Genomic DNA, 13,421 nt, shown 5'->3' with positions numbered 1-13,421 from the left:
CTGCCCTGCTCAGGACCTCGAGGCACAACACCAACCTGCCTCTGTGACAATCAGTTTTTCCAATCCGTGGCATGGGGATTTTATTATATATCTCAAGACAGGCAATTAGGATACATTCATTAGCTAAAGACACTTCTATCTGTTCTCGCCTCATCATCAAAAAGTCCTCACTGGTTCCCTGCTAGTCACTGCTTTACGTCCCTGATAACAGACCTACTGTAGCTGATGCCTTAAGGTCCCTGTCCACTATTGCTACTTCTGCCCTGCTAAGGACAAATATTATTAAAAGACCCCAGACAAGTGGTGGAACAGCCCTTGCCTGCTCTGCTCAGGGCCATATTCAGATGATGTAGAATTGGCTTTGGTCTTCTCTGGGCTCTGAGGGATTCCCATGCCAATTGCAGCTCAAAGGTGAGAGCAATGAGTTCCAGATCTCGAGAGCGCATCATCTGTAGCCCCTTCTGCTCATATTATACCAAACCTTTTTTTTAAAAAAAATCTTTCTATCAATTACAATGATTCAATTAAGCACCATGTTCTGGATTTACACACACACATGTACACACATTCTTCTAAGGAAAACCAAAATGATCCCTGTCAGTTCATATCTAAATGTCTCTCTCTCTTTTTTTTTTTTTTCCATAAAGTTCACTGACTCGTCTGTGGTTTGAGTGCCTATCTTTAGACATCTGCTGCTGAAAACCTCCTTCCTATGTATATAATTAAGGACATTATTTTACAGCACTCACATTTTTACAGTCTGGCATCATTTCTGTACATAAAAGCTTTGGTACTTCCATCTCTCCCTTATTGTATTACACTTGTTTAAGTTCAGTAGTTCTTATTCTGGGAATAATACCGATGGCCATTCTGCAGCCACAATTATTAAGTCAGGGCCTATAAAAGGAGATGAGTTTTGGATTGCACCTATAAATGATGATATGTGGGTTTCTAATGCTTTTCTGTGACTAGAAGTCCTACATCAGATGGACTCCACGGAAAACTACCTGCATCCATACTCTGGGTTGCTTGTGAAGTCAGAAAAGTTTTCTCCTGGGCACTCCTGTAACAGAAAAGAGATGAGAGACTCCACAAGGAAGCAGCCCTACCTATTCCAGGTGTGAGGACTGGTGAACAGCACGTGGAAATTAAACGTGCCAGGTAGGTCTATCCAGGGAACAACACCCACGCTGGACTTGTAAGCAAAGGCGTTGGAGATGCTGTCATGCTATGCACGCATGTGGTGCCAGAATGATCATAAATGTCAAACAAATAATGAATTATAATAATATAAGAGTTCACAATATGGACTCCATTCATATCACAGCTGTCATGAACTTACATCTTCATTTATTTGGAAAGGGCATCTGCCTAAAGTATGCTAAATGTACATGGGAAAGGTAAATACATTGGCTAAATTATAAAGTGATGTTTTTTTCTGATGTTTTTACTATTCAACTTAGCAGAATATTTTACTGTAGATCATTTGTTCTAGAGTTAAGCATGCAGACCAACAGGTTTATTTGAAAGACACTAAAAAGGGAAAAAAAGAGCTGAAGCTGAACCGATTTCCAACTTCTTTTTAAGGGAGAGTTTCTCCTGCCGCCCCCTGAGCTCAGCCCTGCTGACCCAGCACTGGGGGAGGACAAAGCACCTGGAGAGCTGGGATGCTCACCGTCTGCAGGATTCCTCCACCCCAGCACTATTCCCTTCATAAATCATTCCTGGAGCTGAGCTCCGGATCAGGTTTCTCCCCAGCTGAAGTTGGGGGACAGCTGAACACAGCTCGCCGCCTGTCCCCATCCTTTGGTTTGAGAGCATCAGCACTCTCTGCTGCTTTGAAAAGATAATCCTGTTTGCTTTAACCTTGCTGTTAGTACTCAGGAGCTGCCTTGTTTTTTTGTCCACGCTGACAGCTCCTGGTCTGGTATCCCAGCACTGTTATTATCTCTGCGAACTCTGTTAGGGGGTAAACAGGCGCAGAAATCGGGGGAGAATGGGGGGTGCCTGGCTGACAGGTTGGGGGGGATGGCTACCAGCCTTGCCATGCCAGGGAGCATCAGTGTTAAAGTGATTAATTTCTCTTCTCCATTACTCTAAATTAGCTAAACAAATCCCTCGCTAGGGCTGTCATGCTGATGTTCAGCATGGAAATCGTTTCTAATGAGCAGGGCACTGTGGCTGGTGGCGAGCTCATAGATCTGTCAGTTCTGATGCTCGGTTCCTGCACCCAGAAGATGATATTAGTGATGAGGCATCAGCATGTAGTGAATGCTTGGAGAGGGAGACCTCGATTGGGAAAAGGAGGAAAAGTTCTGGAACAAAAGCATGAGAAGGGGGCAGAGCAGCCCCTATGCAACCCCTGGCCAAGCTCTGCTCAAAAACCTCACCTGCAAGGGAGAGAAGATGTCCCACAGTGAGTGCGATGGAGGAAACTTTCTGCAGAGAGAAGGACGGGGGTTGTTTTCTTCCAAATGGCAATGACTCAGCTGTGCTTTGCAAGCTAAACCCTAAGCACAGTGCCCTCACTTTCACCCTGAGTGCAAAATCCTAGAAACAAAACCTCGCCAACCTTCTCCAGAAGTTTCAGTGGAAAGGGGTTTTCAGTGAATACAAATCACTTTTTCAGTTGAAGGTGTTTGCCTGTTTTCTACAGAAAAATATTGATTTCAATAGTAATCATTAATTTGCTCAAACCAAAAGCTTTTCAGCTAAAATGTGAAAAAAACTTGTTCCCAACTTTTTTGTTGTTCTTTGATTTTGTAACAAAATGTCATTACTTCCAATTGAAACACAAGCAAATAAAACCTTTGCCTCCACCAGCTCTACTCCTCCCCTGATGTCCTGGAGGAGTCAATTCCTTAGTCCTCAACCCACTGAGAAACCCTGGAGGGATCACAGCAGCTTCTCTGCTTCTTTGCTCTTTTCTCCCCACACTGGGATCACAAACATGTCCTCAGCAGAACTCCCACCTCCAGCGGGATTTGAGCGTGTGCCTCAGCGTCAGGCATGTGCCTAAGCTTTTTGTTTCATAAGTAATGATTTCAGGAGATGCTTTCATGGCCTCATGCTGAGATCATTGGGTGAGGTTAAGGTTTTCAAAGGATGCAGATAAGTAGCATGCAGGAATTTCCGATGCACGAGAGCATCTGCCTGCGCTGCACCCTAGGCATTCTGCTGGCTTAGGCGCCATTGAAAGTCCTAGTGGGTGTCCATTGGCATTTTTTGGCACTTACTGCTTTTGAACATCTACCTGAGAAAATTAAAATCCTCTATTGGATGAACAGTGATTCTTAAAGTCATATTATTATTTTTTAATGAGTATCCAGGCAGCAACAGAGAATTTATAAAAATGTTTGCAAATTTTTCATGTTTCACCCACTTCAGCACAAAGATTCAAACCAGGAAGTATGTTATTCATTATTCATTAATCCTTTTCCTCCCCCACCTCCCTTTCCTGTTCACAAGCATCATGTGTTGCACTTGACCAATCATAATGAATAATGAATTACTGGCAAACAGTCTAAAGCAAACAGTAAAAGCCGATAGGTTGAAAAATTATTTGTTCATCCTATTTGGTGAATACTTACAAATAATAAACCCCTTTCATATAAATCAGGATCAGTTCATGACAAGTTTGCTAACTGGACTAAGGCTCTGGTTCAACAATACATTAAGCACATGCTGAAGTCAACAGGATTTTTTCATTTGTGCATATGATTAAGTAGTTGAAGAGGTAAGCAACTTGTTGATTCAGAGCTTGGCTTCTTAACACACTTCTCACAACAAACAGCTCGCTCCATACATCTTAATGAGCCCAAACCCCAGTGTTCAATCTTTGGGAGAATGGTAAGAAAAAAAATGCATCCCCCCCCCCCCCCCCCAAAATCCCTCCTCCAAAAATCTGCTGAAACATTTCTGTATTTGTTTCTCATATAACTCAAAGGCTTGCCCACTTCAGTGCAGCACTCGGGCTCTGTGCTGACAACAGGGGCAGCCAAGATCACGTTTCCTTCTCAGCATGTTTGTGATGCTGGCTGAAACTCATGAAATGTCTCTTTGGACTGGTAAAACACAAATTTGAGCTTGTTTAGCCCTGGGGCGCTGAAGCCAAGTTTCTGGTAACAGTAATTCCTGGTTCTTCAGCTACACAGGCAGCTTGTCCTGGAAAAAGAGGCTGGAAGGCTCTGTTATGAGAAGTCAACACACGAATCCAGCAGCCCTGGGGGAGTTGGTGCTTCTGAGGAAATGCCCCAGGTGCTTTGTCCAGCATGTCCAGTTTAGGATTTGATCTGAGGCCCGCAGAGTTTTCTGACCCTTGAGAATATCTTTAAGTCAGAGCCTTGTAATCAACTTCTATTTTGCAGTCTTTCCTAAGACAGATTTTTGGCTATTTTGAAATTCTGACAATGTAGTTTTAAAGGAGAGAGAGGGAGAAAGAGAGAGAGAAGGAGAGAGAGAAGGAGAGAAAGAAAGCGAGAAAGAAAGCGAGAAAGAAAGAGAAAAAGGAGGGAGGGAGGGAGGGAGGGAGGGAGGGAAGGAAGGAAGGAAGGAAGGAAGGAAGGAAGGAAGGAAGGAAGGAAGGAAGGAAGGAAGGAAGGAAGGAAGGAAGGAAGAAGAAAGAGAAAGAAAAAAGAAAGAAAGAAAGAAAGAAAGAAAGAAAGAAAGAAAGAAAGAAAGAAAGAAAGAAAGAAAGAAAGAAAGAAAGAAAGAAAGAAAGAAAGAAAGAAAAAACCTACTTTGGTTAAGATACTTTTAAGACACTTCAAGCAGTCAGCAACTTTTTTGTTTTTTTTTTGTTTGTTTTGTTTTGTTTTAAAATAATCTTTCCCAAATAAATTGCTTTTTTAAAAAAGATGAATACCAACTTTTTTTTTAAGAGACAAGTTATGATCAGCATGATTTATGAACTGATGTACCTGTTCCAGTATGATCTTTTTACCATGCATACAGGTGTTGTATTTAGTAATCCATCTGTCAGAAATGGTTATGTCAGCAAAGACAATGCAGACTCCATTGGTGATAGCCATCATACAAAGGTTTGAATTGTTCTATCCATATTTTAGAGGAAATAAGCAATCTTCTGAAGCAAATATCATAATCATAAGGTTTTCATTTGTTAGAAGCACTTCACAGAAAGACCTGACTGCCTTCTGTGGATGTTTGGACATGACATTCTTTTGCATCCAGGGAATCCATACAGCTTTCCCTGAAGTTCAGAAGAAAATTCATATTTTATTAATCTTTTGATCCAATAAGAAATATTCATTACAAAACATTATTATAAAGCCTCTGGGAATATAAATCAATATATATATATATTGCCCTCCCTTCCCCCCCCCCCCCCCCCCCCCGACACACACACACACACACATCCACAGTTTTTATTTTGTGTACCTGAAGACCCTTCTGGAAGTTAGTAAGAGCTGCGAAGACTGGATAAAGCAAGAGTCCAAATCAAGAGACATGCCCGAAGTCTGTTCCTGAGCCAGGATCTGCCACTGTAGCCCAGGGATGAATTCAAAGAGAAATTCATGTCCTTGTGAAGCTGTGATTAAATAGTCAACATCACCAATGAGGGGTGGGAGAGCAAAAAACTTCATTTCTTTTCTGTTTCTGTTCAAATACAGAAACCTTTGGTGTCCAGGTAGAACTTTTCTTGGGGATTTTTTAGAAATGTTCTTCTTATATGAGACCCAAGAAGAAAGATTATGTCTGCTGTAAAGTAATGGCTTTACAATTGGTTATCACCCACCAGGTTCCTGAGGATCCCACCAAAGCAAGAAGGTGGAGGACAACGGATGGCATTTGTAGAGCTCCTCTGCAAAAGTCACAGTGCAAATGCCATTGCCTCTGCCAGCTGGCAGCCAGGCATTAGAGACAGACAATTAGCAGAGATCCCCACGCCTGAGCCACTGTCTGGGTCTGCAAGGTATGAGATATGTACATGATGATGAAGGAACATTTGTACAAAGTCCTTCATGGGCCACCTGCAATCTCTTTACAAAAGGAACTTCAAGATGCTTGAAGAGGTCGGTGCAACTGGGCAAAAACTGCTAGTCATTCAAAGCAGGCAGATTGTTTAATCCCTGGTTTTTCAATGAAATATGTAATTTAGCTGAAGTTTTTGTGCAAGGTGGAATTTCTTATCACAAACTGTTGCTGATTCCTAGAAATGGTGATGATAGAAAGGTAGGAGACACAGTTTCAAACCCCCACTCCAAAACAGAGCTTTAATTTGGTTGTTCTTCCCAATAGCCTCAACAGTCTGTTGACTATTAATGGCTATTTCTGCAGACTGTTAGTCCTTTCACCAGAAAGAAATCTGTTTACAGTGGCAACACAGCAGAAAGACCTGCAGCTTTGGAGGGCTCAGCACAATACCAGCACTTCCATCACTTTGGGCACTTATGTTCCTTTAGAGATCTCTTTCTACTGCAGCAACACAGAACAAATGTTCCCCAAATTAACTCTTGAAAGACCTTTTTCCTGGCAACAACTCTGAGGCAGAGCCCCTGGAAAGGCATGGATATGAACTGGCCAATGGAGTGAATACCTAAGCAGCCATGATTTCTCTGGTATTAGAGATGATGTGACACCAATTTCTGGACTGTCTTCAGAAAGAAAGAGCAGGTCATTGAGCCTCACAACACGATGTGAACAATTGTGGCTGAGAACTGCTAGCTCTCGGGCATAAGAGAAGCCCTTACTATCTTTGTGCATCACGAAGCACAAAATGGAGCCTGCTCTCAGTTGGGTCCTTTAGCTGCCACAGTAAAATAATATTATTCAGACAGAGAGCTCAGAGCAGAACTGAGCTCAGTTTCTCTCATATGCACTGATGGGAAAGAAAGAAAGGAAAAAAAAAAAAACACACCTGGAAAGAGGCAGTTTGGGACTTGGTTATGGGTCTTAGCAGGTGTCACAGCTTCAAGTCTTCCACCTGGTGCCCATGGGGAGGGAACTTGCTGTGGTGGACTCTTTGCTGAAGGACTTCACTTAAGGACTGATCACATGAAAAAAGATACATATGCATACAGTCTATAAATACATTGCTGTCCAAACTGCAAAGAAAACAGAGTTTGAATTAGGCTTATTATGGAAATTGAGAGGGGAAAATTCCTTGCAGTGACTGCAGTAAATTTGGCATACAGAGAGTTAATGGAGTCAAGAAAGGTCTGGTGAGTTTGAGATCTCTGATAACGAGCTGCTAAAACAGGCTGGGGTAAGAACTGGGAGAACTGAGAGGAGAGTGGTCACCGTATAATGGACTTTCTTTGCGGTGGGAGGAAAGCAAGGCAGGCTTTTGTCTCAGGAACCTTATCAGACTGTGAATCAGTAGTATCTAAACAGGGCAATCATCTAAAGAAAAAGAAAGCTTTTCTAAATGCTGCTAGTCATTGAGTTAAGAGATCTGCAGGAAGGATTAGAAAAGATGAGGGATTATCCATGAAGGCAACTGAGCTTGTTTCTTCCAATCAGGGACTGAAAGGCTGTGTTTTGGGGGTGTAAAATAGCTCTCTGATTCATTTGGGAGTGAAAACTGTTCCCTCATTGGGGTGCTTTGCCTATAAATCGTGAAGTGTGCTCTGTCAGTATGTGTAGAGCATCTGGCTGAGTGAGCTCTGTAGTGTGCTTGGGAAGGTTACAGTAATGAAAATGTATTTTCCATTATCTTTTATTTAGAAGTTTTTTTGTGTTTTCTTTCCTTTTTTCTTTTTTCTTTTTCTTTTAACAAATACAAAGATCAATTATATTCAATATAAGTGGAAGAGATCTAGATCTGACCCCTCTCTACTGCAGTAGAGAAGTGGTTAATCCATTGGAGTCAAAGGCAACAACCTTGTGAAGTAAATGGGCTCAGAATATGACCTGCTGTTAGCGTGCTGGGGGTTGGGATTGTTCTGGAATGACATCAGCGGACTAAAGAAAACAGTGCCAATTAAGTGCTCTGAATCAATTTACATGCCCATAGTGTTACCTTTGACACATGCTTTCAGCAGTACCCTTGAAATGACTGTTTTCCCTTGTGATGGACATTTTCCAAGCATATTTATTTAGATATGACAAACTTGAATATCATGAGGAGGTGGAGCAGCTGTCTGCACTTCTACTCTTTCCAGCCAACAAGTTTCAAGTTTTTCTCTCCCTCTGGCTTTCTTTCTTGCAGCCACAGCAAGTGCGATTTCTTGCATGGCCATTACAATGCAAATTTAAGACATGAGCCATTGAATGTGATAACGATTTTAAAGTGTGGCCTTTCTGCAAAATGGCAGCCCCCAGAAGTGCACAACCACCCATCCGGATTTACACTTGAGCACACTGCCATCAGGAGCACAACACTCCAGCAGCACTAAGCCAGTTCAGCACGAATGCAGTCTGGTAGATACCTTCAGAAATTGTCATTTGTTCTTGTATGGCAGTGTACCACTTGTGATAGAAGATTCAGCTTTAAGGAGACCTAGAGATGACTTGAAGACCAAGCTGCTGCAGCAGGAGCGACGTATCATGCTCTTAATAAGGTAAGTGACATATCACTGTTTTGTTGTCCCTTTGGTGAACACCTAACTTAGGGCCCTTGCTTCTGTGTAAGAGAGAAAGTTGCAAGTTCTTGAAGATCAGGTGAGCAGAATGTGAAAGGGTGTTAGAGCTGTAGCATAGGAAGAAAAGGAAACCCAAAGACGGGGTGAAGTCAAAGCCAGGTGATGTTGTGGGGTCTTCACTCCTACCCCATTCGGTGCCCAGGTTTGTATGGGTGGTCAGTGCTGGTGTGGGGGGATAGATATGGACCTGAAATGGGGAAAGAGAGCAGGGAAGGCAGAACTTCAGCACTTTGGTGTGCTCTCCTGGGAAATGCTTGTGTCCTCATTGGGAAGAGTGCAGAAAAGAAAGGATGTCCCAGGTGAGGTGCAAAGTTATGAGGCTCCCTCTCGCCATCCCTATTCCAAGCCCCCCAGGAGAGTCATTACCTCCAATTTAGTTCCCTGAATGTCAGCGGAAAGGCTGTAATCATTTGTTTGGCAGAGGCAGGGCAGGCCCGGACGTCGGCGGGACCTGTCAGGGTGTCACTTCATCTCTCGCACACTTTGTTAGAGGCTGACAGCCAGCTTGGCATTACCACTGCAGGGCCAATTATCTCTGCACTGCAGGAACATGCCCCACTTGTCACCCCCCCTTCCTCTCCCACTTGCCCTTCCGCTGTGGATCATTAAAATGATTTTGCACACACAAAACACGCACACACGTGCAGCTGCTCAGCTCAGTGGATTAAACCAGTCCCAGCCGTGGGTTCCTCAAACCTGTCACCACGGGCAGGAGTGCTGTGGAGTGGAGGGGAAAGATGTATTTAGTTTTTTTTTTAGTATTTCAGAAATCATGAGACATTAAAGGCTTGTGTTTCCCCCTGGGTTTAATTACACTGAATGTATTTAAACCGCTCTAATAAGTAGTAAATCTCTGAAAAGCTGCAGAATACAAGAGGGTTTGTCACCTTCACACAAGGCAGGGGGAAAGTAGTTCTTCATCCTAGAGGGATTTCTCTGGTATATAGAGAGGGAGATTCTGCCAACCTCTGGGGCTTGGTCTTCTTCATTCTTTACCAGAATGCTGGAAGAGGTTTGAAGTTCCCTGTCACTGACCACACACAACTTCACCTCTTTGGACACTTGCAGAGGTATTCAGGAAGCCAGGGCTCTCCTGTTCACACCCAAAGCACAGTGCCTTCCCATGGGCAGCTGTATCAGGAGCCCCCTACCCCTTATATCAGCCCATCAGCACTAGGGATGGGCTGTGCTCCTGGGCCTCCAGTTGCTTTCCTTCCTCCAAGCCTCATTTCCAGTGTCCTGAGTATGCACAGCTGACATCAGCCTGCTCGGAGCTGAGATTGCTATTCAGGACAAACCTTTCTCCACTTATTCGTAAACTCCCTGGCCTCTGGAGATCTTAGCCAGACTATCTTCTCCTTCACCCTATCCAACCGTGCCATCTTTCCATTTTTTTTTCCTTCTCTCTCTCTTTTTTATTTTTTTTTCATTGCCACTTTTGTAAAACAACTTAAATGTCATCTTCCTGCAATTACCCACAGAAGAGAGAAATGAATAGGAACATTCCCACAGGGGTCCCTGTCTTAAATGAGGCTTTTGTTGTTATAAATTGTTACTCAAAGCAGTACAAGCCTCTGGAACCACTCACGTGTTCCTGGTAACTTGATGCATGGGGCTTTGAATTCAGAGAGCTTGTTTGGAATCTGCCAGCCTTTCTGGAGGTATGAAATCTGAATGCGTAAGTCATAGCAATAGCAGGAAGTCCTTTTGCTTGAGGCTTGCTGCCACTTCACCAGGCAGAGGTGACTTTGAGTGGTCCCTACGACAGGATCCTTGTTCCCAGGCACCTGCTGGCCCTCGGTGCCTTTCTTGCATCTGCCTTGGAGGGACCGAACAGGGAGAACACGAGGTAGTGTGGCTTCAAAATTTTCCTTACCACCCTGAACCCCAACCACCCTGCTTCAGAATAGATGTCTGATGCCCTGTCTCAACCACAAAAGATGCAATATTACCTAGTGGTTATAATGTCTAAGTTTGAAGAAGGCCCAAGAGTCCCTTTGCTTCTCTGCTGGTACCTGGGGCTCCTTTGGGTGAAGGATTGCACCACCCCTTCCCACATCTCTGCTTCCCCATCCGTGAAGTATGAAGGCAGTGGACAGCCTTCCCAGAGCATGTGGGGAATTGCTGGGAGGTTTAACATGAAATGATTTAAATCCCTCTCCTGAAGGCTGGGAGAAATCTAAGCGTTGGCTGAGCTCCACAGTGAGCTGCCATCCTTGCCTGCAGCACCTGAACAGAAAATGTCATGGGAGTGCTAAGCCTTGTGATTACATGGTAGAGAAAAGGAGCTTCTTGTTTTAGTTTTCCCCCTTTCTGCAGGATTTAGGTCTGGGAACATAAACTCCAAGCTTTGAGCAGGGTTATGGAAAGAAACCTCAACAGTTGTACAAAGCTGAGCTGCTGCACTCCTGCGTGAGCTCAGGATGTTCAAGATGGAAAGCCAAGACCCACCAACCATGTAGCCCCACAGCAGGGCACAGAGGGTCCTCTGGGAACTCAGGTAGCAATGTCAGACTACTTCTACCAGGCCAGGCCGTATATATTTTTTCTGCTCTGTGAGAAGGAACTGGATGGGGCATGGATGCAGAGCACTGATATGGCCAGAGCTGCAATGCCAAGTTAAGCTGCCAGCCTGAAATTAAACTGTGTAATGAGGGTGTCACTCAATTCTGTAAGGCTTAGGGAGGTGAGAGGGAAGGGAGACAGCCTGGCTCTGCCATGCAACACGTACAGGCACACACCTTTCTCCATCCCCTGCCTGTACCTCTCCCCACCGCAGAAAGAATGAAACAAAACCTACCGCATCTTCCCAAACAGATCACAAAATCAGCGTCCTTTGAAAAGAGGCTAAAAAAAGATATTAAACTTTAAATACCATTTCTTTCCATGCTGCTAAGCAGCTTATTTATCACAGCATGAGCCCACCTTAAGAGCTGTGACGACAGAAAGCTCCGCTGGTAATTACTGCAGAGAGCCAGCAGGCATGAATGAGTCACCACAATGCCAGTGTGCAGCAGACAAGGTAAGGGGAGACAGACAGACAGGAAACAAGGGCCAGCCAAGCATGGGGCCTTGAAACCCTCTTGGGAAGGTATGCCGGTACATCTTCTTTGCCCCTTGCCAGGAACCAGCTCTCCAAGCAGAGAGATGCTGCTGGAGCTTGCTCAGAGGAACATCCTCAGGTCTGTGTCCCCTCTTTGGGTATGTGGTCCTGATGTGCCAGAGGAAAATGAAGTTTTCTTGTGCAAAAGATCCTCAGCTGGGTTGGTCTGTGCATGCATCCAAGCTGTGCCCTTCAGAAATGGTGCTGAGCAAAGATACCCTTGGTTTATTGCTGGCTGTCCTTCCTGCTACCAGACATGCTGGCTTCATCAGCAAGCTCTGTCCTCCCAGCCCTGCGAACTGGGGGGGAATTGAACCACTTCAGTTAAATGAGTGACATCACAGTGAATCTAAGGCGACAAGCTGAGCCTGCTGGGAAGGGCAGGCAGCTCAGCACCAAGAAACCTTGGCAACTCCCGCCTAGCCATTAGAATATGTCCCTTCCTCCTGTGCAGTGTTGGAGCTGACAGCAGGGTCAGCCCATGCCTTGCAGCAGAAACAGCAGCTCTGGGAGAAAGGGAGATCATCTCCCCTCGCATCCTGGGAGATGACAGTAGGTGCCATCCTCCTGCCATCCTCCTCTGAGAGAATCGATGGCAGATGTCATCCCTCTTTTTCCTGTAATTGGATGCTGCTCTCAGAGCAACTTACTTCCAAGGTGTTTTAGGAGGACTTTACCATTGCAGAAAAAGCAGTTCAAACATTATCAGAGCCTGGTGATGGATGCTGAACAAACACATGCAGCACTAAAATTTCCTGTGCCAAAGAGCTGACCGAAATAACCAAGTCCCTTTGCAGAGGGGAGAAGGGCTGCCCACATTCACCTCCTAGTCCAGTGGCTGAGCTGGGAGCAGGACTCAGATCTCCCGTTTCTTGTCCACCAGGTTTCTTGTAAAAGGGCCCAACCTGTTCTTCAAGATGGTAATTAAATGGGACACCAGCCCTGAGCAGTGTCTGATTTAGCCTCACACCTGGTGGGCTTAGTCACCAGCACACAGCCTCATCTCCATAAGAACAGTGCCTGTTACCTGGGCTCTGACACATCAAATGTGGTCTTAAAATAGTACTGGGTTTCTGACTGAGCTCCTCTGGGATTTCTCCAGATCTGCCTTTCTTGCCAGTCACACTTAACTAGTGGTGTGGTGTTCTCTAAGGGATGAAAACTTTGTGGTCTTTCACTCCCCCTTGCAAGGGAGCTCATTGCTCCTCTCGTCCCCACCAGTTCAGGTTCCTCTCACAGCCTTTTGCAGGGCCTGGTGGCATCCGTCTGCTGTGGCTACTCCCAGGAGCAGGTCTTTTGGCTGTAGAGATGCAGAAGTAGTCTTTGGCAGCCAACCCAGCAGTAGCAGATGGAAGTGTGAAGTGCTGGAAGAAAGCTACAAATAGCCGAACAAGAAAAACCTGACACGTCCTGGGCTTGCACATCATGAACCCTTTCAAGCTGTGGGATAGCACTGACTTCTGAAAAGGGCTATTTTAGGCAACATCTCATGGAGTTTGGCTCTCTTCACACACTGGCCTTCATCCACACGTGGAGAAGACAGTTCCTACCACAGCAGCTTCTTCACTACTCGTTTGGTTCCCTCCAGTGACGAGCTAACACAGCACCATGCGAAGCATCACTCTGAGCAGCAGGGAGAGCCCCAGTGGTCTTCTGCCTGCATCCCTTCCAGGTAACGATCCAAAGTAGCTTTCTAGTGCATAAAAAGTCTGAGG

The 13,421-nt window shown here is 44.9% G+C and overlaps 1 long non-coding RNA gene across 2 annotated transcripts; it reads right to left on the bottom strand.

Annotated features, from left to right (window-relative positions):
• Positions 1-4,950: 4,950 nt before the first annotated feature.
• LOC106037149 (uncharacterized) lies at positions 4,951-12,765 on the bottom strand. Of its 2 annotated transcripts, none has more exons than XR_007160601.2 (3): positions 11,529-12,765; positions 11,404-11,450; positions 4,951-5,209 (listed from the first exon to the last, which is right to left on the bottom strand). It is a non-coding gene; the product is annotated as an uncharacterized lncRNA (long non-coding RNA). The 2 variants fall into 2 exon arrangements; XR_001207835.3 differs by lacking the exons at positions 11,404-11,450; positions 11,529-12,765 and adding exons at positions 5,398-5,548; positions 6,878-7,102.
• Positions 12,766-13,421: the final 656 nt, after the last annotated feature.

Source organism: Anser cygnoides, chromosome 20, assembly GCF_040182565.1.
Source record: "Anser cygnoides isolate HZ-2024a breed goose chromosome 20, Taihu_goose_T2T_genome, whole genome shotgun sequence".
NCBI classification, from domain to species: Eukaryota; Metazoa; Chordata; class Aves; order Anseriformes; family Anatidae; genus Anser; species Anser cygnoides.
This window is presented reverse-complemented; position numbering and strand designations above follow the sequence as displayed.